Genomic DNA, 24,737 nt, shown 5'->3' with positions numbered 1-24,737 from the left:
ACTCTATGTCCAGGAATTGGAAACAGATTTGGTGAGCATCTAGCCAGCCTCTGTCACAGTACCGTCACTTCAGTGTATGAACAGGTAGAAGCAAATGACAGAAAAGGAGAAAACGTTTTCTATAGAAGCTGAAGTTTCTTTTATCAAATATTTTTAGACCTGAATTCTCACAGGAAATGTCCATATCTAATGAGTAAGATTACTCTTGGCCAAGAAACTGTTTTGATTTCTTCCTAGGCTCACTGCTGTTCAACTGTCTATTGCATCCTCTGACGAGTGTCAATGAGTCCCTTTACATCATTTTCCCTTAGAAATTCCTGATGAGTCCTTACCCTTGTCTGAGAGCTTGTACAGCAGGCAGAGTCCAAGTGCATTGGTCCATGTCACCAGGCAAGGAAAAGATGGAGAGATTCTCTTGGAGATGACATAGAATATGTTCAAGAGCTTCTTTTCAGTTCGGTTCAGTTATGTCAGGTTATTCTGTATTCCACATATTAAGAAAAATTTTATGCTTAAATTTTGATAAAAACTTACCTTTTGATTTTGGCATTTTACTAGTCTTACACAGGTAGATATATTTGTTCTGAAAAAGTTTTGTGTTTTTCTCCTTTAATCTTCCCCAATTGCAAATCATTTAATAAAAAAAAAAAACAAATTTGAAACTTTCATATTTCAAATCAAACGTTACTCTTTTACAGTCTTATGTGAAGTGAAGTGAAAAGAGAATGCAATTACTAGAGTAAATTTAGCTTTTGTATGAAAGAAATCTATGGTAGAACTATAATTATTATAATAATGTGGTAAATATACAGATTGTAACTTGCTGCTATATTTCAGTATGATCATTATAGTGTTGCTATTACTAGGACCAATTTACTATAGTTTTACTAGGCAAAATATTAGTTACTCTATTTTTCATGTAATAACTATGGTTTGTTACAGTTTTATGACAAAACTAGAATGCTATTATAATGAATTTTATTACGTTGTACTTATAAGTGGTAGAGAGGGACAGTTAGCTTATTTTCTTGCTTGGTTTTGCACTTATATTATGACCTAGAGCATGTTACTTGAGTTTCCTTCTTTTTTTTTCCACTGTGGAAAAAAATGATATTCATTTAAAAAATCCCATTAGAAAATATCATCTAAAATCCAGTCCTCATTAACTGCACTTAGATTCACATCATGGATTAACTGAAGTGAAATATCAACCCTCCATTACGGAGTGTATGTTGGGATACTTTCCTTTACTACAGTGAATTAAGTTACTCATAATAAAGAATGTATTTGCTCTCAAAAATTAAATAATAAAAACTGGACCAAGTTCCTGGAGGTTTCTGTCCTCATTCCTCTTTTGCCACAAACTTTTTGCCTCGTCTGACCTCTTCAAGCTTCAGTTTCTTCCCCTCTTTCCCTCTTGGAAAGGGGTGTCTTTCATTAGTCACTGGGTCGCCCTAAGATGTCAAACTTCTGTGCATTCTAAGCAAAGACAAAACTATTCTTGGGGTCATTTAGGTTACTAATCACCCATTTCAAGGTACTGCTCCATTACTGGTTATAACTGATGTTAAACAGCATGATCATAAATGAAGTCATCAAGTATTATGCAATGTACAAAAGTAGCTATTGTTTTAATTGTCTTGGAATTTCTAATGGCTACACATTCTTCTGGAAGGGACTTAGTCACCTTCGATGTACATTGACTTTTTAATTTTGCATGCTAAGTTATTGCTCTAAAAATTCAACGAAATAGTAGGTTGATTTAAGACCAGCTATATGCCATTTTTCCCCTCTGAAGTTTGGAACTATTAGGGAGAAAGGATTGAGATGGAGCGAGATCAAGACATCAGCTATATTAGTGAAAAGTTTTACTGGGAAAGTGGTTGGGTTCCATGGCCAAGTCCTTCTAATATTCACACTCTAAATAACCTCCTTTCCACTCCCCAAGGCAGAGCTATAACATATCCCTGACTAGGCAGGCACTTCCCATACAGCAGAAAGATGAACAAGAACACTTTGAAGGCAGGTTGCTCTAAATAAATTAAGGGACTGAGTCAAATGTGTTTGGTACATCTTTCAAATTTATCAATCAAATAAATTACTACAAAGAGTAATGAAGTGGAAGTAGGGCAACCACTGTCTCCCCGTTATTTTGGAAAAGTTTAAGAAAAATACAATCAGCCAGAAAAAAAATCTGTAGAAAGATAAATGGTTTTCAAGTCAGATTACTTAGATTTGAATTCTCCCTCTCCCTCTTATTAGTTCCATGATCTTGGGCAAGCTACTTAATACCTCCTATCTTCATTTATAAAGTGAGGATAAAAATATCCACTTCCTTGCCAGAAGAAATGTAGCTTTATATGCAAAAACCCTTTCTTTTTCCTCCTTGGTTTCCAAGAAGACTGTATTTCCCAGACCATGTGACTGCCTTCGGGCGGATGAAATATTTGGAGAAGTGAGGTTCACTATTTCTAGACCCATCCCATCACACTTTCTGCACAATCCTCCATACTTCATTTCCTTGTGCTCCAGCCAGATCCAAGGATCCAATGGAGGAACTCAAAGCTCCATAACTCAAAGTGTCTTAACAATAATCCAATGTTGTAGTATGATTCATATGGATTTTATAGAGTGAAATGTATCCCTTAAAAGATGTCTTAATTCTTATAACTTCAAAGTAATTTTTTGGGTGGATTTCCATCGGAATGAAAATAGGGAAGAAACAATACAATGAATTGGGATTAGAACTAGGCAGAAATGAGGGAATTGAAATAAATAAACAAGGTAAAAAATTAATACTATTATAATTCATTAGTGAAATATAATCAGAAAATAGTATATAACATTCTTACTAAACTTAGAACCATTTCTCTTCTCTTTAAAAGTTTATATAGAGTATCAGCTTTATATAGTGATAAACTAGAGTGACCCTTAACTCCTAAGGGGAAAAAAAACTTGACTAGCCTTCCAATGATTCCAATGAGACTAATTTTTGAAAGTCTTACATCACTAAAGATGATTTTTTTGGCTTGGTGGTCATATGTTTACTTGCTCAGGGAAAACTGGATGTGTAGTATGGGGTCATAGTTTTAAAAACTTTTCTTTTTGTCCTAGTGGGCATCTGATAGGCACTGCACTTTAAGCTCCCTGAGAACAGGAAGACAACTTGTCTAGTTTGCTGCTGTATTTCTTACAATTAGTACATGAAGAAATGCAACGTGTTTTTTAAAATAGAAATATAGCCAAAGGAATCTGTATAACATCTTTATTTACATGAGTAATGTAACTTAATTTTTTAAAAAGTCGGGAGTTCCCTGGCAGTCCAGTGGTTAGGACTCCGCTCTTTCACTGCCAAGGGCGTGGGTTCAATCTCTGGTTGAGGAACTAAGAACACAAGCCTCGTCACGCGGCCAAAAAAAAATGTTAATTCATAGCCCACATGATCAAGAGATCATGGGGTGGTTTGAAGTAAGAGAATGGTCGAGATGAATGGTAGAGAGATGAATTAAGAAGTCCTTAATAATCCAGGTACATGATGTTTACAGTTTTGAATAAAGTTGAGACAGTGGGGAAACAAAAAATGGTGCAAACTTGGGTTGTTTTTAATCTTATTCCACAGAAGATGAATGAGGGAGAGGGAAAAGTAGAGAACATCCTTCAGATTTTTAATTTGAACAATTAAGGGTGTGGATAGCAACGGTACTGACAAAAGTAAGGGACCAAAGTAGTGAAGCCATGAGATTAGAGGAAGAAGACAAAAATATTACAGTCAGTCACAGTACATTATATGTAGTTGGAAATGAATAATAGCAATTGGAAATATGAGTCAGGAGTTTAGGAGAGACACTGGGAAGGGTTAGACTTGAGAATCAGAAATACTTTTCACAGAACCACACCTCATGCTGCTACCGAGCATTTGAAATAGAGATAGTGCAAAGAGGGATGCCCTGTAAGGGTAATATACAAGTGGATTTGAAGACAATAAAAAAAGTATACTATCTCATTAATAACTTTTATACTGACAACATGTTGAAATGAAAATATTTTGGCTATCTTGAGTTAAATAAAATATATTACAATATGTTTCACCTGTTTCTTTTTTAGATTTAGTTTTTTTTTAATGTAACCACTAGCAAATATAAAATTATATATGTTGGTTGCATGATATTTCTATTGGAAAGTGCTAGGCTAGTATATTGACAGGAAAAATAATTGATGGTTTTCTATTTCATTTTTTTTCATTACTTATTTTAAGTAGTCTAGGTATTGTAAAAAAGAAAATCCTAAAAATACATTTTAGTTAACTGAGTAACAGTAATATCACATAAAGTTATATAAATTTTATACATATAAAATTCATTTTACAGAGTAAAACTTGTGTGTTTTGTGCCTCTGTGAGGGAGGTAGGAGTTCTGTGCTGCCCTTCAAGTTCCTGCAATGAAAAGATCAGTGCTCTGTGACATATTTGCATCATGTAAATGCTGTGTGCATGTGTGTGCATGTGCACATGTGCATGTATATGTGTGTGTGTGTGTGTGTATACAATGTACATAGACATGGAATCTGCTATCTTCTTTTTATACTTTATATGTAAAACATTGCTTTTTTGGTCTCCCAAATTTGCATGTATTCTTTCTAAGAAAAATGAACCCAAGTTAGTGCAACAAAATTTTCTTCTGGCTTTTGACCAATGGAACGAGGAAGCAATTTTCCCAAGTATATTGTTGGGGGGAAATTGTTCATTTAAAAATCTGGGAGTTAGATTACACAACATCTATAGCTAATGGCAGAAGTTTGATTGTTACTTAATCTATTGCCCTTACTCTCTCCTTTAAATTAAATTTATGTAATAAAATAATCCAATACTTTTACTCTTTCTCATCAAAACATCCAGAGAAGATTCAGAATGAACGTCACAGCATGGGTAGAATTCATTTCATCTCATGTAGCTACTTTACCCTCTCATTCCATGTGTCCTTGGCAAAAGCCATTATTTCATTCTATTGCCAATATTGCCTTATGTCACATAATCTCTTGTACTAATATGTTCTCACTAACAGATAGAATCACATATAAGAAAAAATTGAAAGCTACCTATAAACTTCCTGTAACATGCTCTTTGGGACAGGAATAATTACGATCTTTATAATTTCTGTATTTAAAAAGAAAGAAATTGTTAATATTTCTTCCCTCTTTTTAATTCAACATGTAAATTTCTGTATTGCTGAAAAGAAAAGGCACAATTGTAAAATATACAACTAGTAGAGGATATTCAACAGTGACTTAACATTTACAAATATAGATATGATTGTAATAGATTTAAATAAAACATAACCCAAACCACATTCATTAAAATTCTTGCCTTATAGGATTTTAGTATTGAGTTGGTCATATTAGCTAAGGATTTCCACACCTAACTGCTAAAGCAGATATTCGTTTAAATATTAGTTATGCAGCTATAACTGAGATTATAGATTGTTAAATAAAAAGTACAAATCCTTGATTATCTGCTTCCTGCTCCAGTGAATTTGTTCCCCAGGGAGTTATCTGTTGTTTTTGTTTATTTCTTAATTCAAACAAATTGATTACAAAAAAAATTTCATCTTCACACCACCCTTTGTTGGCCTCTTCCCTAAACTAGAGAGGTTGGTAAAGCAAAAGAAGGGCTCAGTTTGTTTTTCAAAAAGAAAGCAAATATTTGTGGTTACTTTATGACACAGATAAATGCCTCCTGACGCTGTATTAAGAATCCTAACTCAGGTCACCCACAAACAATCAAATATCAATGATTTTTAGGTTTTCCCAAGCTTGATCAAATTTGAACAGTGGCTTAGTTAATTTTTTTGTTGGTTCCTAAGCCCCTGAAAACCCAATTACTCCATGATTCTATTGAGCTGCATTTAATACAGTCATCCAATAAATATATAACTTCAAATTTTTTGGAGCCCAATAACAACAACAGCCAACAATAAACAAACAAGACAGCAAAATAGAAAACACATTATTTGATCTTACGTAATAAATTCTGAGTTCAGTTCTGCTGTCCCGAAAGTGAACAGGGAAGAGGCAATGCTAGAAAGGTCAATTCTGTGGGTTTGTCCTGTGTTGTCCCAAATAGCATGATATTCTAATTCATAACATTTTAATCTAATGTAATTACAAATGTTCCATTAAAATGTGGAAAAATATAACATATAAGATGTAACATGACACTACGTTTTAAAAGGGCCATTTTATCAATATAACTTGAATGAATTGTCAAGAAAGTTTACTCATAAAGTCAATCAAGATTGTGATATTTTTCTGTTATTCCTTTTAAGTCTCCATTTTACCATAATCCCCTATATCTATCAGTTACCCTCTTGATCTACTCCACACTTTTTGGAAAAGGGAACACAATTATAATGAAGAGATTTAGTACTATTTTTCTAGAGTCTTTCAAACCCTTTATTTTCTTAAAGATGTCTATATAAGCTAATATGCTAAAGAATATCTTTACTCTAAATGTCAAATGGGTACCTAAAATGGGCCTTCAGGAGGATTTTTTCTTGGCAATATTGTTATTGTCCCAAATGCCTTGGAAAATTAAACTCTGTATTTTGAACCCTCTGTTGCCTGAACTAATTGCAGGTAAGAAATGTATCTCAAGATGTAAGACATACACTTGAACTGCTGATTTAACTTGGACAAAGTATTCCTCTCAGCCTCTAAATGCAGGTAAAAGTCTATTCAGATAATTCTCCACAATGAGATAATATAACCTTTTTAAAGGTTACTATGAGAGGAAATGTTATACAAGACCCTGTGGATTTGTGTTTGTAAAAATAAAAACACACAAATGATTTCACAGTTCTGTCAATTCAAATTTGCAGCCCTTCATCCCCCTTTGATGCTCCTTGAGATGGTGCCTCTAGGTAGATGCATTTTCCAGGGCTTAATGAATCCATGGCAGATGGTGCTTGGATCTCCAGCTTGGCACGTCTTTACCCTCTATTGCGTATTTTGAGCACTTGTAGGCTAAAGTCTATGTCACAGTCTTTCTCTTTTGTATTCCCAGTCTTGATGTATTTTCTCCCTTCTACAGTATCCATAGTGTAACAACTAATGCAGCAGAAGTTACTTTGAGTGAACAGTTCTCTCAGAGAGGAATATATGCATCAGGTCATGCCAATGGTGCCATGATATGACCCTTAGTGATTATTAGAGTGAGAAAGACCCTTTGAAGTCCAAGATAAAGATGCTTCTGTCATGACTGGATTGTGAACAGATATGCTCTGTAGTAGATATGATGGGAAAGTCATGTTATTGTCCCAGTATATCTGCCTGGTAAATAACAGATGTATGATAAGCATCTCATACTTAACATGTTCAAAATAAAAATCTTTTTTTGTTTTTTTCACATCAGAGAGGAGTCTGAATGGAGGGACTGAGAAGGTCAAGAAGATAGATGAAAGCTGGAGGGGAGAAGGCCTTCAAAGCCACATTAAAGACTGTTTTAGTTTTCTCTTGTTTCATTTTATTTTTTTACATCCATCCACAAATATTCTCTTAGTACCACCCCTCTGCCCATCAAGAGGCCAGATGAGAAAGAGGCCACTGAGGCCTGGGGTTCTGCCATGCAACAGAAGCACATTTGCTTAGGTTCACATCACCAGTATCTTCAGACAAACAGAGAGAAATATGAAGGAAGTAATTTAGGAAAGACTCCCTTAAATTTTTCTGAATGAAAAGTAAACTGTTTACTATATTCATTCCTTATCATCTTTTTAGGCTCTTTATCTTGTATTTTCCTTGGTTTACAGAATATTACATCTAGTTTAATAAACTGGAAAGGGGCATGAGCTTTGGAGCCCCACAGAGCTGGCTGAAAAATCTACTGCCCCACACTGTGTGACTTCAATTTACTTCACTTCTCTGTGCCTTACCAGTTTATCTGTCCCCTAAAATGGGATAATTGTATATGATTCTGACCATAATATGTGGCAAATAATAGTGAAATAACACATGGCAAACTTCTTAGAGTTGTGACACAGAACTGAAAATAATAAATAGGAAGCTAATTAAAATTCTTAAACAGACAAATTCCTTAATCAAAAATAAGGATTCAGTAGTTAGGAATAACATAGAAAGGACACAGCTGAAGAGGGAATTGGTAAGTTAGAAGATAGGACAATTGCGTTCTAATAACCAATATGAGCGTATTTCTGTAAGTATAGTTATGTTGAAATAAAGTTTTAAAAAGCAAAAAAAAAAAAAAAAAAAAGATAGGACAGAAGAAAATAGCCACAATAGAACACAGAGAGGCAAAAAGATGGAGAATACAAAAAGAAAAGAAAGCATAAAAGACATAAACATATAATAAAAATAACTTACATATATGTAATTGAAGTATCAAAATAGAGGACATATATAAAGGATGATGACTAAGAATTTTCTAAAGCTGAGTAAAGAAACAAGCTGCAAATTCAAGTACTGTGAACCCTACTGATTCAAAATGGATCAATGTAAAGAAAATCACAACCAGATAATAGAACAATTGTTGAAAACCAAATACAAAGACAAATATCTTAAAAACATCCAGAGATAAAAGATGCATTACTTTGTAAGAAGCCACAATCAGACAGACAGTCAATTTCTCAACATAAAAATTAAAAACCAAAAGACAAAGTAATGCTACCCTTAATGACAAAAATTGCCAACATAACATTCTTCACACAATGCATAACTTCCTAAAAAAATAAAGGTGATATAAAAACATTTTCAGGTAAAGAAAACCTAGAAGAATTTTCACTAAGATATGCAATCTAAAGAATATTTTTCAGGTAAAAGGAAAATAATCTAAGATGAATATTTGGATATGCAAGATGGAATAAAGAACAAAATTAACAATCATTTGGGTGACATAAACTAATATTGTTCATTAAATAATAGCTACTTATAAACTTTTATAGTAACAAAAGATTTGATTCATTGAATATATAATAATTCTAAATTAACGTGTAACTAATAATGTGGCTTTAAGTTTTGTTAAGCCAAAAATTAACAGAACTACAAAAAATAGATATATTTATAGTCATGGGGAGATTTTAATATACATCTTTATATAACTGATATAAAAATCAGAAAAAAATGTTAAAATGTATATAGATTTAAATAACATGATTAACAAAGTTAACATGACATAAGTGACAGATACAGAATATTTAATTGCCAAACTGAAGGATTCATTTTTCTCCAAATGCACACAAAGCTTTTACAAAAATTAACCATATGTTACACCATAAAATAGATCTTAAAATATCTCAAAGAATTGAAATAATACTTAATATGCTCTTTGATCACAGTAAAATTAAAAAATAAATAACAGGAAAATTAAATAACAGGAAAACTAAAAAAAAACCCTGTATTTAAAAAATTTCAAATACTTCTATTACTAATGCCTTAAAAGAAAAAAATAGAATGGGAATTTTAAAAATATTTGAATTATTTCATATCAAAACTTATTGGATACAGTTAAAACCTTAAATTTATTTATTAAAAAAAGAAAGTTTAAAAATCAATAATCAGCATAATTTATGGTGAAGTATTGTAAGTTTTCCCTGTGAGATCAGAACCAAGGGAAAAATGACTATTATCATCTTCCTTTTCAACACAGAATGGAAGCTTTGGTTTGAAAAAGCAAGAAAAGGCATATTAGGATAAGGATTAGAAACAAAGAAGTAAAACTCTTTTTCTGTAACAACAGGATTGTTTATGTAGAAAAAATTTAAATCTATAGATAAATTATTATGATATGTGACCTTAACAATGTTTTAATTAACAAATAATTAGAAAATAAAATTTAAATAATTATACAATTTACAGGAGCATACATCAAACTCCTAAGAATAAATCTAACAAAAGCTGTGAAAGAGCTCTACCCAGAAAACTATAAAACTTCACTGAAAGGAAGTAAAGGAGACCTAAATAGATGGAGATATATATTATGTTTATAAATTGGAAAACTCTATATTAAAGAGAGGTGAATTCTCAAACTGATCTATAAATTCTCAGAAATCCTCATTAAAATGACAGATTTTATTTGTGTGCACATGCATGCGCATGCATGTATAAGTTGACAACCCAGTTCTAAAATTTATACGGAAGTGCAACGGCCAAGAAGAGTTATAAGATATTTGAAGAAAAAAAGCCGCGTGGAAGACAGTAGTCTACTAGATATCAAGACTTACTCTACAGCTATAAGATTTTAGGGCACTAACATAAAGGAAAAAATTGATCAATTTGACTGTGTGAAATCAAAATCTTCTGTTCATCAAAAAACATCAATAAGAGGGTGAAAATGATTGTTTAAGAGTGTAGAGTTGGAGGGACTTCCCTGGTGGCACAGTGGTTAAGAATCTGCCTGCCAATGCAGAGGACATGGGTTCGAGCCCTAGTCCGGGAAGATCCCACATGCCGCGGAGCAACTAAGCCCGTGAGCCACAACTACTGAGCCTGCGTGTCACAACCACTGAAGGCCAGGCACCTAGAGCCCGTGCTCCACAAGAGAAGCCACTGCAGTGAGAAGCCCGTGCACCGCAACGAAGAGTAGCTGCTCACTGAGACTAGAGAAAAGTCCCTGTGCAGCAACGAAGATCCACCACAGCAAAATAAATAAGTAAATAAATAAATTTATAAGAGTGTAGAGTTGGAGAAAATATTTATAACATATATAAATGTAAAAGAGGCTCTTGTACGACTATATGAGGAATTCTCCTTTAATTCAACAAGAAACAATTTGGATCCCTCAATAGAAAAAACGTGGGCAGCTGAGCAGAGACTTCAAAAAAGGAGGATATCTAAATGGCCAACTCATTAATCATCATGGAAATGTGAACGAATTAAAGTCATAATGAGATACCACTACAAAACATCAACGAGCCAAAATTAAAAACACAATACTCAGTGTTAAAAGGACATGGAGCAATAGGAAGTCATATGTCAATGGTGAGAATGTGAATGTAAATATGAATAGTACAACTATGAAAAAAGGAATAGCATGATTAATTTAAGCATACACTTACCTTGTGACGCAGCAATTCCACTCACAGGTATATAATCAACATGCATATGTGCATAGAAACATACCCAAAATGTTTACATACAAAATATCCATAACAGCATTATTCACAATTGCCAAAACTAGACATCTGTCCTAAATATATTGTAATCTAGCCATACTATAGAGCAACGAAAATAAGTGACACTACATATATGCAATAACATGGATGAATTTTATTAAAATTATTTTTGAGTGAACAAGTGAACACTTAAGATTACATACTCTGTGATCTCATTTACACAAAGTTCACAAAAGGCAATACTACTCTGTGGTGTTTAGAGGTCAGGATAGCAGTCACCTTTGGTGATGAAAAAGAGAGACATGATTGAAAGGGCATGAGGAAGGATTCTGGGGTGCTGATAATATTCTAATGTTCTGTTTCTATACCATGGTGGTGGTCAAAGGGGTGTTTACTCTGGAAGAATTCACTGCACTCTACACTGAGGATTTGTGAACGTTTCTGTGTGTGTTCTTTTTTTTTTTTTTTTGAGATTCAAAATTTTTATTTTTCTGTGCAAACATGCAAGTGACATGATTCCTTCAAAGCCAATAGGCCTAGAAAATGAGATTTGCTTTAAAAAATGAGACAAAATAAACAAACAAAAAAGCAATAAAAAACCTGCCATCTATAAGCCCAAACGAAGGAGAGAGCTACAGACATGCAAACACAGGAAAAGTGTGTACTAGCTTTTTGTTTTGTTTTGTTTTTTAAAATAAATGGAAATAATCTATCCATTATCCATTCTTCCTCCGATTTTCTTCTCCTATTCCCACTATCAAAATCTATGGCTCTGGCTTTTCTGTTTTCCTACTTAGTTTTATTTTATTTTATTTTTTAAATTTTTATTGGAGGATAGTTGCTTTACAGTGCTGTGTTAATTTCTGCTGTACAGCAAAGTGTATCAGTTATACGTATACATACCTCCCCTTTTTTTTTAGATTTCCTTCCCATTTAGGTCACCACAGAGCATCGAGTAAAGTTCTGTTTCAATAAAACTATTAGGAAAGCAGCTTTCTTTGTACTGTCCTACTCTCATTGTACTGTATTAGCTCACTCCTCAACTTCACTGCCAAGTGTCTGGAAAATAATTTCTACTTGATTCTCTCTCTCTTAATCCCACTCGTTCTCCGCCCATTATGTTCTGGCTTCTGCCCTAGCGCTCGGAAAGTGCATTCACCAAAGTCACCGATGACTTTCTAATTGCCAATTGTGTATTTTCAGTCTGGTCCAGCTTGACCTCTCCACACCATGCGACACTGCTGAGCAGCCCTCATTTGTACCCTTTTCTTCCCTTGACCTCTTCCTCATTCTTCTCTTTCCTTGTGGACTATTTGAATTGTGTCCCTCCTTCCTTGCTGGACCTTCAAATACTGGTTTTCTAGTTTCTTGGCCCTCAATTATGTGTTTTCTAGTTGTAATTGTTCAGGTTGCTCTAAAATCAGAATTATAAACTGGTGTAGACATGTTTTCTGTAGTTCAAACAATTTTTAACAAATAAGAATTATTTTCCATTGTATAAAAATCAGCAGAATTCACATAAAATACCAGGCTTCTGGAATCAGAATATTGAAAAAGTTTGGTAACCCTAGAATTCAGCTTATTGAGGGGGCAGAGATCTGGAAGTAAGTAGTATGAGATTTTAGCCCAACTCGAGGAACCTACACTTACCTCTACTTTTTAAAAAAAATTAATTTATTGAAGTATAGTTGATTTACAATGTTGTGTTAATTTCTGCATCTCTACATTTTATAGCCTGTTTGGAGTACGTAGGGCACTTGAACTTCTCACCACTATAACACATGTCTCCTTAGAGTAGAGCTTTTGAAATGGTGAAATAAAATCACCTGGGAAACTTGTTCAAATGCTTCTACCCTACCCCCCAGGAGAGCAATATGACTGTATTGGGTGGAGTCCAGGAAAGAATATATTTAAAAAGTCCCAGGTGACTCTGACCCAAGTAATCCATGGAAGACATTATTTAGGGGATTTCTTTAACTTTGATGTCTTGAAGTCTTTCAGTTCTTGGTCATAAGTGCTTCATTGTCTTCTAGACATTACAGCTATACAAATAAGTAATCATAATAAATATGTCCAGTCGTTCCTCCCAGGCAAGCTGAGGCCTGAAGTTCCCATCTCTGTGAAAGTCTACAGTCTGAGTCAAGTGTGGGATATTGACCTTTTGGATGTTGCGTCAAGGAACTGTCTTGCTGAACGGGAAAGCTGTTGAAGAGTTAATCAATAGAATTAGGCAGAGACAGAGAGGTATAAGCCAAAGGGATACTGATGGGGAAACCAGAGGACAGTGGGAAATTTTGGAAGAGGCATGAGGAGCTGGGCTTGTAGCAGGTGTTTGAGGTACATGAAGGTAGCTGCCTTTGAAATAAATCTTTTAGTATTAGCACAGAGAGCGTAGCTAAGTAGGATCATAATGTGACAAATGTTATACTAGAGTAATATACTGTATCTGTAAAATGAGGTTCCATCAACTCTAGAGTCTGAAAATAGTCCTGGTTCATTTAATGAAACACTTAGGTCAGTATCACTTGTTTGTGGCGTCAGTCTGGGTAGCTATGTTGTCCAGCAGCTGAATAGGTACAGTGCTGTTTACCTGTAGCTACAGAGCTGAATCACTGTTTTCAACCAACACTTGGATTTGCTGAATCATTAAGGTAGAAAAAAAAGAGAGCAGAAGAATTGAGGGTAATGGTGAGTGATTTCAGAGCTAGACCATGGGTTCATTGCTTAATAGTGAAGCAAGAAGAAGCTAACTGACAAGGAATGAAAGGGTCAAGGAACCAGTGGCGTTGGTGACCTTAGAAAACAGGTGGGTGGGGATGAGTGAAAATGAGGGAAATTATAGTAAAAGAGAGAGCTTTTGATGATTAAAATCTCAGAAACCAGTTCATTTAGGATAAGGGTGATATTTCAGTATGTTACTGAAATGGGGTCGAGTTGAATGTCTTTAGAATTGAGAGGATTAAGGAACTTATAAAGCAAGGAACACAGTGTGTGTGACATAAACATATTTCCATATATAAATATCAGAAAAAAGAGGTTGTCTCCTCTTCTTTTTTTAATGGCTTATTCCTGTTATTGCATTAATTCACCTGTACCCCAACTCATGGCAGTATCACTTTAAAGAAAATACTTTACATTTGTAAACTCATTTTTTAAATCAAATTTTTATTCCCTGAAAAGATGACAATGAGTAGAGTAGTTCAGTCTAAATAAATACAGGAGAGCTAAGATAGTAACCTCATACCATGGAATTCCATAGTTTCCAAGAAACTTTTTACATAAATCATACCACTTATTAAAACAAGTCATGATGTAGACTGGGAAGAAATTATCATCTACTTTTAATAGATAAGGAGCATGAGAAGACAAACCAAAGGTAACAACTTAATGTGACAGAATCTGCACTAGAATCCCTGCACCTCTATTTTATTTTTAATATTTTAGATAGTTTATAAATTAATGAAGTTATTGGGGATGCATTTAGTTTTGCTACACTTTTTTACAATTATCATTTTGACTTATCATGCATTTTCCCATTAATACTCACTAGAAAATTGAGTTATTTGAAGTCATCAAACAGATAATCCAGTTTAATTACTCCTTAGGGAAAAAAACAGGAAGACTGGTAAGACTTTTGTTTTTAGTGTTACACAACTTAGGTTTACAGGATAAAGTATTTAACTAATAGAATTTATAGGAGTCTTGGCTCTTTCACCTTTTTGGATTTTTGGTACTTGTGTGTGTGTGTGCGTGTGTGTGTGTGTGAATTCTCATATGGAGTTCTAATTGTTTATATAAAACAGAAATATCAGGAGCCACTTCTAAAATTTTTTATTTTATTTATATAAATAGAATAATTTATTTATAATTTATTTTATAAATTTTCTATTTATATTTGATGTTTCAACCCTCATTTTCCTGTAGAGTTTAATACAAGAGGGCTCTTCATTGACTAATTCCAGAAGGAAAATTTTACATATGGGTGCTGGTCTCAAGAATGAATTACAAAGGGAGAAAGGTCAAAATGCCTGAGTTCTCTGTTCTTCCCTTTCTCTCAGTACACTCGCATGTAATTTCCCAGCTTTCTTCTCTATAGAATAAATCCCAGAGGAGCAAGATATAAGGGAAAGGAGGCAAAATCTCTATTAAGAAAATGGAGTTTCAGTGTAGTACCTAGCACTTCTTAGCCTTATACCTATAAGCTTCATAGTTACTGTACTCAGTTTTCACATCTATAAAATAGGTCAAATAAGAAAATGCATATGGGAGCATTTTGTAAAATACAAAGCACTTTGCAAATAATGTGTTTGGTGTGGAAGAAAACACAGATCATAGAATCAAATCTTCTACTGTGTTACCCTTAGCAAATCACTTAATCTCTCTGAATCTTAATTGCTCATCTGCAAAATATAGGTAACACATTGTCAAACATTGCCTTGATAAACTTGAGTTCAAAAATCAGACCATGTGTAGAATCTTTATTTCCATTTATAAATGATACATTTTAACCTAGAGAACAAGGAACAAGATAATTTGCACAGTGTCTGGGCTTTCTTACAGATTAAAACACATTTTCTTTCATATGAAATTGTACTGGAATGTTGTGGTCACTAGATATTTTTTAAATGTGCAATAATATGCAAATAAATGGGCAATATCGAGCTGGTTGAATATGCACAAAGTATATAATGACCTTCCCATCAGATTTTTCTCTTTATATAAATTGATAGTTTTTGTCTCTAGTTACAAGTAATTTTTTTTAAAGGAAACATATAGTTCTTCTTGGTAAACATATAGTTCTTCTTGGTATATCAATAACTACTATTAGAACTGGATACAAGGAGTTTCAGAAGCCAGAGCACATCCAACTTTGAATGAGCCTTTGACCTGGAAGAAAGATGTGACATGAAATGTAGTCAGATATGATGAAAACACAAAACTCAGTTAGCACGACCTGTTTGCATGGTTCTAGAAGGGGCAGGACAATCACTTATTTTCCAGGTTGCAAATAATTTTCACTTGCTGTGGTGGAGACAGCAAGTTTCTAATTCCATAGCAGTTGTGTCAGTTACTCCCTAATATGTGCGATCTCCCTTCTTCCCATCCATGCCCCATTTTGCTGTCAGTGATCTTTATCAAACGAATCCCCTTTTTAAATGCTTCAATGGCTCTCCACTGCCCTCAGGATAAAATTCATACTTCATATCAGGGTCCCTGTCTTCGTCTCTGCTTTCATCTTCTCTTGAGATTCTATTCATGTTCCTCCAGTTATAATAACATACCAGCAACTAACCACAGCTTTGTTCCTTTACACATGCTTCTCTCTCCACCAACCCTCCTTCCTCACCCTTCACACCTTCTGAATATCCTTCCCTGACCTTTTTCTACTTAAGTTTTATTCCTCTACATTCCCATACTATCATGTGCTTATCTTGATCATGCAGTTGATCTTATCCTATCATATTTATGACTTATTTCATCTACTAAAGAATAAATGTCTTAAGTACCGAAACCTTATCCCTTTTATAGACACTTGATGTCAAAAGCAGTGTAGGAAACACAGTAGGTGCTGGTAAACATTTGCTGAATGAATGAAAAAAAAGCAACGGGCATTAACCAAACACAAACACTGGGATAGGTTCTTGGGCGGTACTGATATTGACCAGGTTGAGTTTACCAAATCCCTAGCTAATTATTTGGATGTTTAGAATGTGAATACAATATTCCCTTTTTAAAGAGTATTTAGAAAAATGTGAGGAGGAAAATCAGCTGGAGTTCTCATTCTACCCCTCTGTTCAATGTTAGAGGGGTATTTTGAGATTAATCAAGGTTATAGACTTGTAGTGGAAAGAGATAACTGGAATGAAGTCCCTACCTGTCTTTACTTTCAGCCAAACACAGATTTAGTTTTCCTATTTCTTCCCCTTCCCCGAGGCATTGGCTAGCCCACCCCTGAGATTAAACCAAATATCAGGTGGCCTTGATGAAGCCCATGAGGAGATAAGAACAGCTTTTCAGGACAGATGATTCATTTTCTCAAACTTCACCCATTTGTGCACTGAGGATAATAGTATAGGCTGCCTCCTAGAGATGTTGCAAGGATTAAGGAGCTCAGAGAGATAATAAACATAAAAGAGCATTGAACGGCTGCGTGGGGATTCAGTCTGAGAAGCAGATGCTCCTTCTTATTTTCCCATCCTTCATCTGCAGACCATGTCCTGAATGTGCAGAGTCTAAAGGGCAGGTGGAAGGAGTGGGGTGCAAGTCCTGGGACTTTATTTTCAGGTCTGTTCTACAATATCATGGCCAATTTTTGTAGGTTATTTAAGCCAATGACATTTTCTGAGCCCCAATTGCACTAGACCTCACAGACATATAAGCCAGATAGGAAGCCCCAGATGCTTCTTTAAAGGAAAGTTTGTTGGACCGAGGAAGCCATGATAACCCCATAGCAAAGGACATGAGAGCTGCCCCACTTTTGAAGATCTGGCTTAGGATTATCCATTTGGTGGACTTTGAGGGCCATATTTTAGAAATCAGATTGCCTTGCACAATATAGACACTGGAAAAATAACCACTGAATCCATTTAAACACATTGAACTGAAGCCCTGTACTTTTCCTCAAATATCTAGACATTTTCAGCGCTCTTTCCTCAAACTGTATGTAGACACGTGTTTGGGGGTGCTTGCTGGTGTCCACACTGTTGTACTGTGATAACCAATGATAACAAACAATGGACCTGGATCGAAAGAACAGCAACAACAAGAAAGAAAATCTGCATTAGTTGTAGGAAGTGGGGGAAATTGAAGTTTAATAGTGAGCTAAGTAGTTAGCAAGGTTCCATAGATATAATACATGTGAAGTATTTTTATCTAGGTATAAAGGAAATGGATAGAACTAGAATTCTGAAGAAATCTCAGGAAATAATGAAAGTGATTTAGAAAATATTTTTTCTATAAAAATAGAATTATTTTTCTATGAAAAAAGTGGGGATGGTGGTGTGCTGAATTGGGCGATTGGGATTGACATGTATACACTGATGTGTATAAAATTGATGCCTAATAAGAACCTGCAGTATAAAAAAACAAACAAAACAACTAATACTAAACTTTCATTGGGTTATTTGTATGGAAATATGTTAATATAAATGTTTCAGACATTACATGAAATTTCTAAAAATCTTATATTTGTATTTGTATGGAAATATGTTAATATAAATGTTTCAGACATTACATGAAATTTCTAAAAATCTTATATTTGTATTTGTATGGAAATATGTATGGAAATATGTTAATATAAATGTTTCAGACATTGCATGAAATTTCTAAAAGTCTTATATGTTCTGGTATAATGTTATAAGTAATAATCCTAGTTATTACTTTAAAATGTATATCTCAGAAATAACTAATTTTCTTGTCAACTGCATTATTATGAACTTTCATCAAATCTTTAACCGTGGGAAAAAAAAAAAAGTTCCTAATTTATTGATAATTTTTTTTATGTTACAACACATTAATTCAGTCATTCATCTTTTTTCTGAAATTAAAAAATATAGTCACCATTTAGACACAAAAATGGAATTCTTATGACTTATACTTTTTCTAGGGAAGCTTTCCCTTTTGTGTGAGTTAAAAAGCAATTTTCCTCAATACGTCTGATCATAAAGTAGGACATCCAGCATATTCTGAGACACAAGTCTTATAGAACTCTTATATTTTAATTATTTGGATGCAAATTTAGTAAAACTTGCAATATTTTAGGCTCTATACTTGAGGCAGTGCATTTGTACTTTGGCTAAGGATTTTCGTAATAAATCTTTATTCACACAATTGATGGTCTTGGGGTTAGCAAGACACTCACTTCATGTATGGTAATACATAAAATAATTGTAAAATAATATCAGTGTTATTTCAAAAACTGAAAAAACTAGTAGTTAATTCGTTTCCATTGATTTTCATCCTGTAGTCTGATTTGTTTCATTCAGGACTTGTTTTCCAAGTCCTTTCTTGGAAAATACTTAATTATATCTTTGTTTCATTGATTATCTTGCCTGAAGATATTTTAAAAACACATTCACATTTATGTAATTTTATAAGATAAATTTTACACTTCTTTTCTGCTTTTCCAATATTGAAACACTCTCTTTACATATCAGGTTGTTTCTAGTGTAATTATTTTACCATTCTGATAGATAATTTTATCTTCCCGTTTCATACAACTTGTTTTGAACTTCAGAGTAATGGGCCCAGCATGTGGCCCATTTCAAATATTTTGATGTCTTGATTTTAAAACAAGGTGACTCATGCTCTGTACTTTCTTTGGGCAAATGTATACTTACTTTTTTTTTTTTAATGAAGATAATTTTTCAAAATTTTTATTGCAGTATAGTTTTTTTTTTTAACATCTTTATTGGAGTATAATTGCTTTACAATGGTGTGTTAGTTTCTGCTTTATAACAAAGAGAATCAGCTATACATATACATATATCCCCATATCTGCTCCCTCTACCGTCTCCCTCCCACCCTCCCTATGCCACCCCTCTAGATGGTCACAGGGCACTGAGCTAATCTCCCTGTGCTATGCGGCTGCTTCCCACTAGCTATCTAATTTACATTTGGTAGTGTGTATATGTCAATGCTACTCTCTCACTTCGTCCCAGCATACCCTTCCCCTTCCCATGTTCTCAAGTCCATTCCCTATGTCTGCGTCTTTATTCCTGTCCTGCCCCTAGGTTCTTCAAACCATTTTTCTTTTTTTTTAGATTCCATATATATGTGTTAGCATACAGTATTTGTTTTTCTCCTTCTGACTTACTTCACTCTGTATGACAGACTCTAGGTCCATCCACCTCACTACAAATAACTCAATTTCGATTCTGTTTATGGCTGAGTAATATTCCATTGTATATATGTGCCACATCTTCTTTACCCATGCATCTGTTGATGGACACTTAGGTTGCTTCCATATCCTGGCTATTATAAATAGAGCTGCAATGAACATTGTGGTACATGACTCTTTTCGAATTATGGTTTTCTCAGGGTATATGCCCAGTAATGGGATTGCTGAGTCATATGGTAGTTCTATTTTTAGTTTTTTAAGGAACCTCCATACTGTTCTCCATAGTGGCTGTATCAATTTACATTCCCACCAACAGTGCAAGAGGGTTCCCTTTTCTCCACACTCTCTCCAGCATTTATTGTTTGTAGATTTTTTGATGATGGCCATTCTGACTGGTGTGAGGTGATACCTCATTGTAGCTTTGATTTGCATTTCTCTAATGATTGGTGATGTTGAGCATCCTTTCATGTGTTTGTTGGCAATCTGTATATCTTCTTTGGAGAAATGTCTATTTAGGTCTTCTGCCCGTTTTTGGACTGGGTTGTTTGTTTTTCTGATATTGAGCTGCATGGGCTTCTTGTAAATTTTGGAGATTAATCCTTTGATAGTTGCTTCATTTGCAAATATTCTTTCCCATTCTGAGGGTTGTCTTTTCGTCTTGCTTATGGTTTCCTTTGCTGTACAAAGGCTTTTAAGTTTCATTAGGTCCCATTTGTTTATTTTTGTTTTTATTTCCATTTCTCTAGGAGGTGGGTCAAAAAGGATCTTACTGTGATTTATGTCATAGAGTGTTCTGCCTATGTTTTCCTCTAAGAGTTTTATAGTGCCTGGCTTACATTTAGGTCTTTAATCCATTTTGAGTTTATTTTTGTGTATGGTTCTAGGGAGTGTTCTAATTTCATTCTTTTACATGTAGCTGTCCAGTTTTCCCAGCAGCACTTATTGAAGAGGCTGTCTTTTCTCCATTGTATATTCTTGCCTCCTTTATCAAAGATAAGGTTACCATATGTGCATGGGTTTATCTCTGGGCTTTCTATCCTGTTCCATTGATCTATATTTCTGTTTTTGTGCCAGTACCATACTGTCTTGATTACTGTAGCTTTGTAGTAGAGTCTGAGGTCCGGGAGCCTGATTCCTCCAGCTCTGTTTTTCTTTCTCAAGATTGCTTTGGCTATTCGGGGTCTTTTGTGTTTCCATACAAATTGTGAAATTTTTTATTCTAGTTCTGTGAAAAGTGTCATTGGTAGCCTGATAGGGAGTGCATTGAATCTGTAGATTGCTTTGGGTTGTATAGCCATTTTCACAATGTTGATTCTTCCAATCCAAGAACATGGTATTTCTCTCCATCTCTTTGTATCATCTTTAATTCCTTTCATCAGTGTCTTAGCGTTTTCTGCATACAGGTTCTTTGTCTCCTTAGGTAGGTTATTCCTAGATATTTTATTCTTTTTTTTTTTGCAATGGTAAGTGGGAGTGTTTCCTTAATTTCTCTTTCAGATTTTTCATCATTAGTGTATAGAAATGCAAGAGATTTCTGTGCATTAATTTTGTATCCTGCTACTTTACCAAATTCATTGATTAGCTCTAGTAGTTTTCTGGTAGCATCTTTAGGATTCTCTATGTATAGTATCATGTAATCTGCAAACAGTGACAGCTTTACTTCTTCTTTTCCAATTTGGATTCCTTTTATTTCTTTTTCTTCTCTGATTGCTGTGGTTAAAACTTCCAAAACTATGTTGAATAATAATGGTGAGAGTGGACATCCTTGTCTTCTTCCTGATCTTAGAGGAAATGGTTTCAGTTTTTCACCATTGAGAATGATGTTAGCTGTGGGTTTGTCATATATGGCCTTTATTATGTTGAGGTAAGTTCCCTCTATGCCTACTTTCTGGAGGGTTTTTATCATAAATGTGTGTTGAATTTTGTCAAAAGCTTTTTCTGCATCTATTGATCTCAGTAGATGAGATGGTTTTTCTCCTTCAATTTGTTAATATGGTGTATCACATTGATTGATTTGCGTATATTGAAGAATCCTTGCATTCCTGGGATAAACCCCACTTGATCATGGTGTATGATCCTTTTAATGTGCTGTTGGATTCTGTTTGCTAGTATTTTGTTGAGGATTTTTGCATCTATGTTCATCAGTGATACTGGCCTGTAGTTTTCTTTTTTTGTGACATCTTTGTCTGGTTTTGGTATCAGGGTGATGGTGGCCTTGTAGAATGAGTTTGGGAGTGTTACTCCCTCTGCTATATTTTGGAAGAGTTTGAGAAGGATAGGTGTTAGCTCTTCTCTAAATGTTTGATAGAATTCGCCTGTGAAGCCATCTGGTCCTGGGCTTTTGTTTGTTAGAAGATTTTTAATCGCAGTCTCAATTTCAGTGCTTGTGATTGGTCTGTTTATATTTTCTATTTCTTCTTGGTTCAGTCTTGGAAGGTTGTGCTTTTGTAAGAATTTGTCCATTTCTTCCAGGTTGTCCATTTTACTGGCATATAGTTGCTTGTAGTAATCTCTCATGATCCTTGTATTTCTACAGTGTCAGTTGTTACTTCTCCTTTTTCATTTCTATTGATTTGGGTCTTCCCCCTTTTTTTCTTTATGAGTCTGGCTAGTGGTTTATCAATTTTGTTTATTTTCTCAACGAACCAGCTTTTAGTTTTATTGACCTTAGCTATTGTTTCCTTCATATCTTTTTCATTTATTTCTGATCTGATCTTTATGATTTCTTTCCTTCTGCTAACTTTGGGGGTTTTTTGTTCTTCTTTCTCTAACTGCTTTAGGTGTAAGGTTAGGTTGTTTATTTGAGATGTTTCTTTTTTCTTAAGGTAGGATTGTATTGCTGTAAACTTCCCTCTTAGAACTGCTTTTGCTGCATCCCACAGGTCTTGGGTCATCGTGTTTTCATTCTCATTTGTTTCTAGGTATTTTTTGATTTCCTCTTTGATTTCTTCAGTGATCTCTTGGTCATTTAGTAGCGTATTGTTTAGCCTCCATGTGTTTGTATTTTTACAGATTTTTTTCCTGTAATTGATATCTAGTCTCACAGTGTGGTCAGAAAAGATACTTGATATGATTTCAATTTTCTTAAATTTACCAAGGCTTGATTTGTGACCCAAGATATGATCTATCTTGGAGAATGTTTCATGAGCACTTGAGAAGAAAGTGTATTCTGTTGTTTTTGGATGGAATGACCTATAAATATCAATTAAGTCCATCTTGTTTAATGTGTCATTGAAAACTTGTGTTTCCTTATTTATTTTCATTTTGGATGCTCTGTCCATTGGTGAAAGTGGTGTGTTAAAGTCCCCTGCTATGATTGTGTTACTGTCAATTTCCCTTTTTATGGCTGTTAGCATTTGCCTTATGAATTGAGGTCCTCCTATGTTGGGTGCATAAATATTTACAATTGTCATATCTGCTTCTTGGGTTGATCCCTTGATCATTATGCAGTGTCCTTCTTTGTCTCCTGTAATAGTCTTTATTTTAAAGGCTATTTTGTCTGATATGAGAATTGCTACTCCAGCTTTCTTTTGATTTCCATTTGCATGGAATACCTTTTTCCATCCCCTCACTTTCAGTCTGTATGTGTCCCTAGGTCTGAAGTGGGTCTCTTGTAGACAGAATATATACGGGTCTTGTTTCTGTAGCCATTCAACCATCTATGTCTTTTGGTTGGAGCATTTAATCCATTTACATTTAAGGTAGTTATCGATATGTATGTTCTTATTACCATTTTCTTAATTGTTTTGGGTTTGTTATTGTAAGTCTTTTCCTTCTCTTGTGTTTCCTGCCTAGAGAAGTTCCTTTAGCATTTGTTGTAGAGCTGGTTTGGTGGTGCTGAATTCTCTTAGCTTTTGCTTGTTGGTAAAGTTTTTAATTTCTCCATCGAATCTGAATGAGATCCTCACTGGGTAGAGTAATCTTGGTTGTAGGTTTTTCCCTTTCATCACTTTAAATATGTCCTGCCACCCCCTTCTGGCTTGCAGAGTTTTTGCTGAAAGATCAGCTGTTAACCTTATGGGGATTCCCTTGTATTTTATTTGTGGTTTTTCCCTTGCTGCTTTTAATATTTTTTCTTTGTATTTAATTTTTGATAGTTTGATTAATATGTGTCTTGGCATGTTTCTCCTCGGATTTTTCCTGTATGGGACTCTCTGTGCTTCCTGGACTTGATTGACTATTTCCTTTCCCGTATTAGGAAGTTTCCAACTATAATCTCTTCAAATATTTTCTCAGTCCCTTTCTTTTTCTCTTCTTCTTCTGGGACCCCTATAATTCGAATGTTGGTGCATTTAATGTTGTCCCAGAGGTCTCTGAGACTGTCCTCAATTCTTTTCATTCTTTTTTCTTTATTCTGCTCTGCGGCAGTTATTTCCACTATTTTATCTTCCAGGTCACTTATCTGTTCTTCTGCCTCAGTTATTCTGCTATTGATTCCTTCCAGATAATTTTTAATTTCATTTATTGTGTTGTTCATCATTGTTTGTTTGCTCTTTAGTTCTTCTAGGTCCTTGTTAAACGTTTCTTGTATTTTCTCCAGTCTATTTCCAAGATTTTGGATCATCTTTACTATCATTACTCTGAATTTTTTTTCAGGTAGACTGCTTATTTCCTCTTCATTTGTTTGGTCTGGTGGGTTTTTACCTTGCTCCTTCATCTGCTGTGTGTTTCTCAGTCTTCTCATTTTGCTTAACTTACTGTGTTTGTGGTCTCCTTTTCGCAGGCTGCCGGTTTGTAGTTCCCGTTGTTTTTGGTGTCTGCCCCCGGTGGGTAAGGTT

The sequence above is a fragment of the Balaenoptera ricei genome, chromosome 17, assembly GCF_028023285.1.
Source record: "Balaenoptera ricei isolate mBalRic1 chromosome 17, mBalRic1.hap2, whole genome shotgun sequence".
NCBI classification, from domain to species: Eukaryota; Metazoa; Chordata; class Mammalia; order Artiodactyla; family Balaenopteridae; genus Balaenoptera; species Balaenoptera ricei.
Note: the sequence above shows the minus strand (reverse complement) of the source record.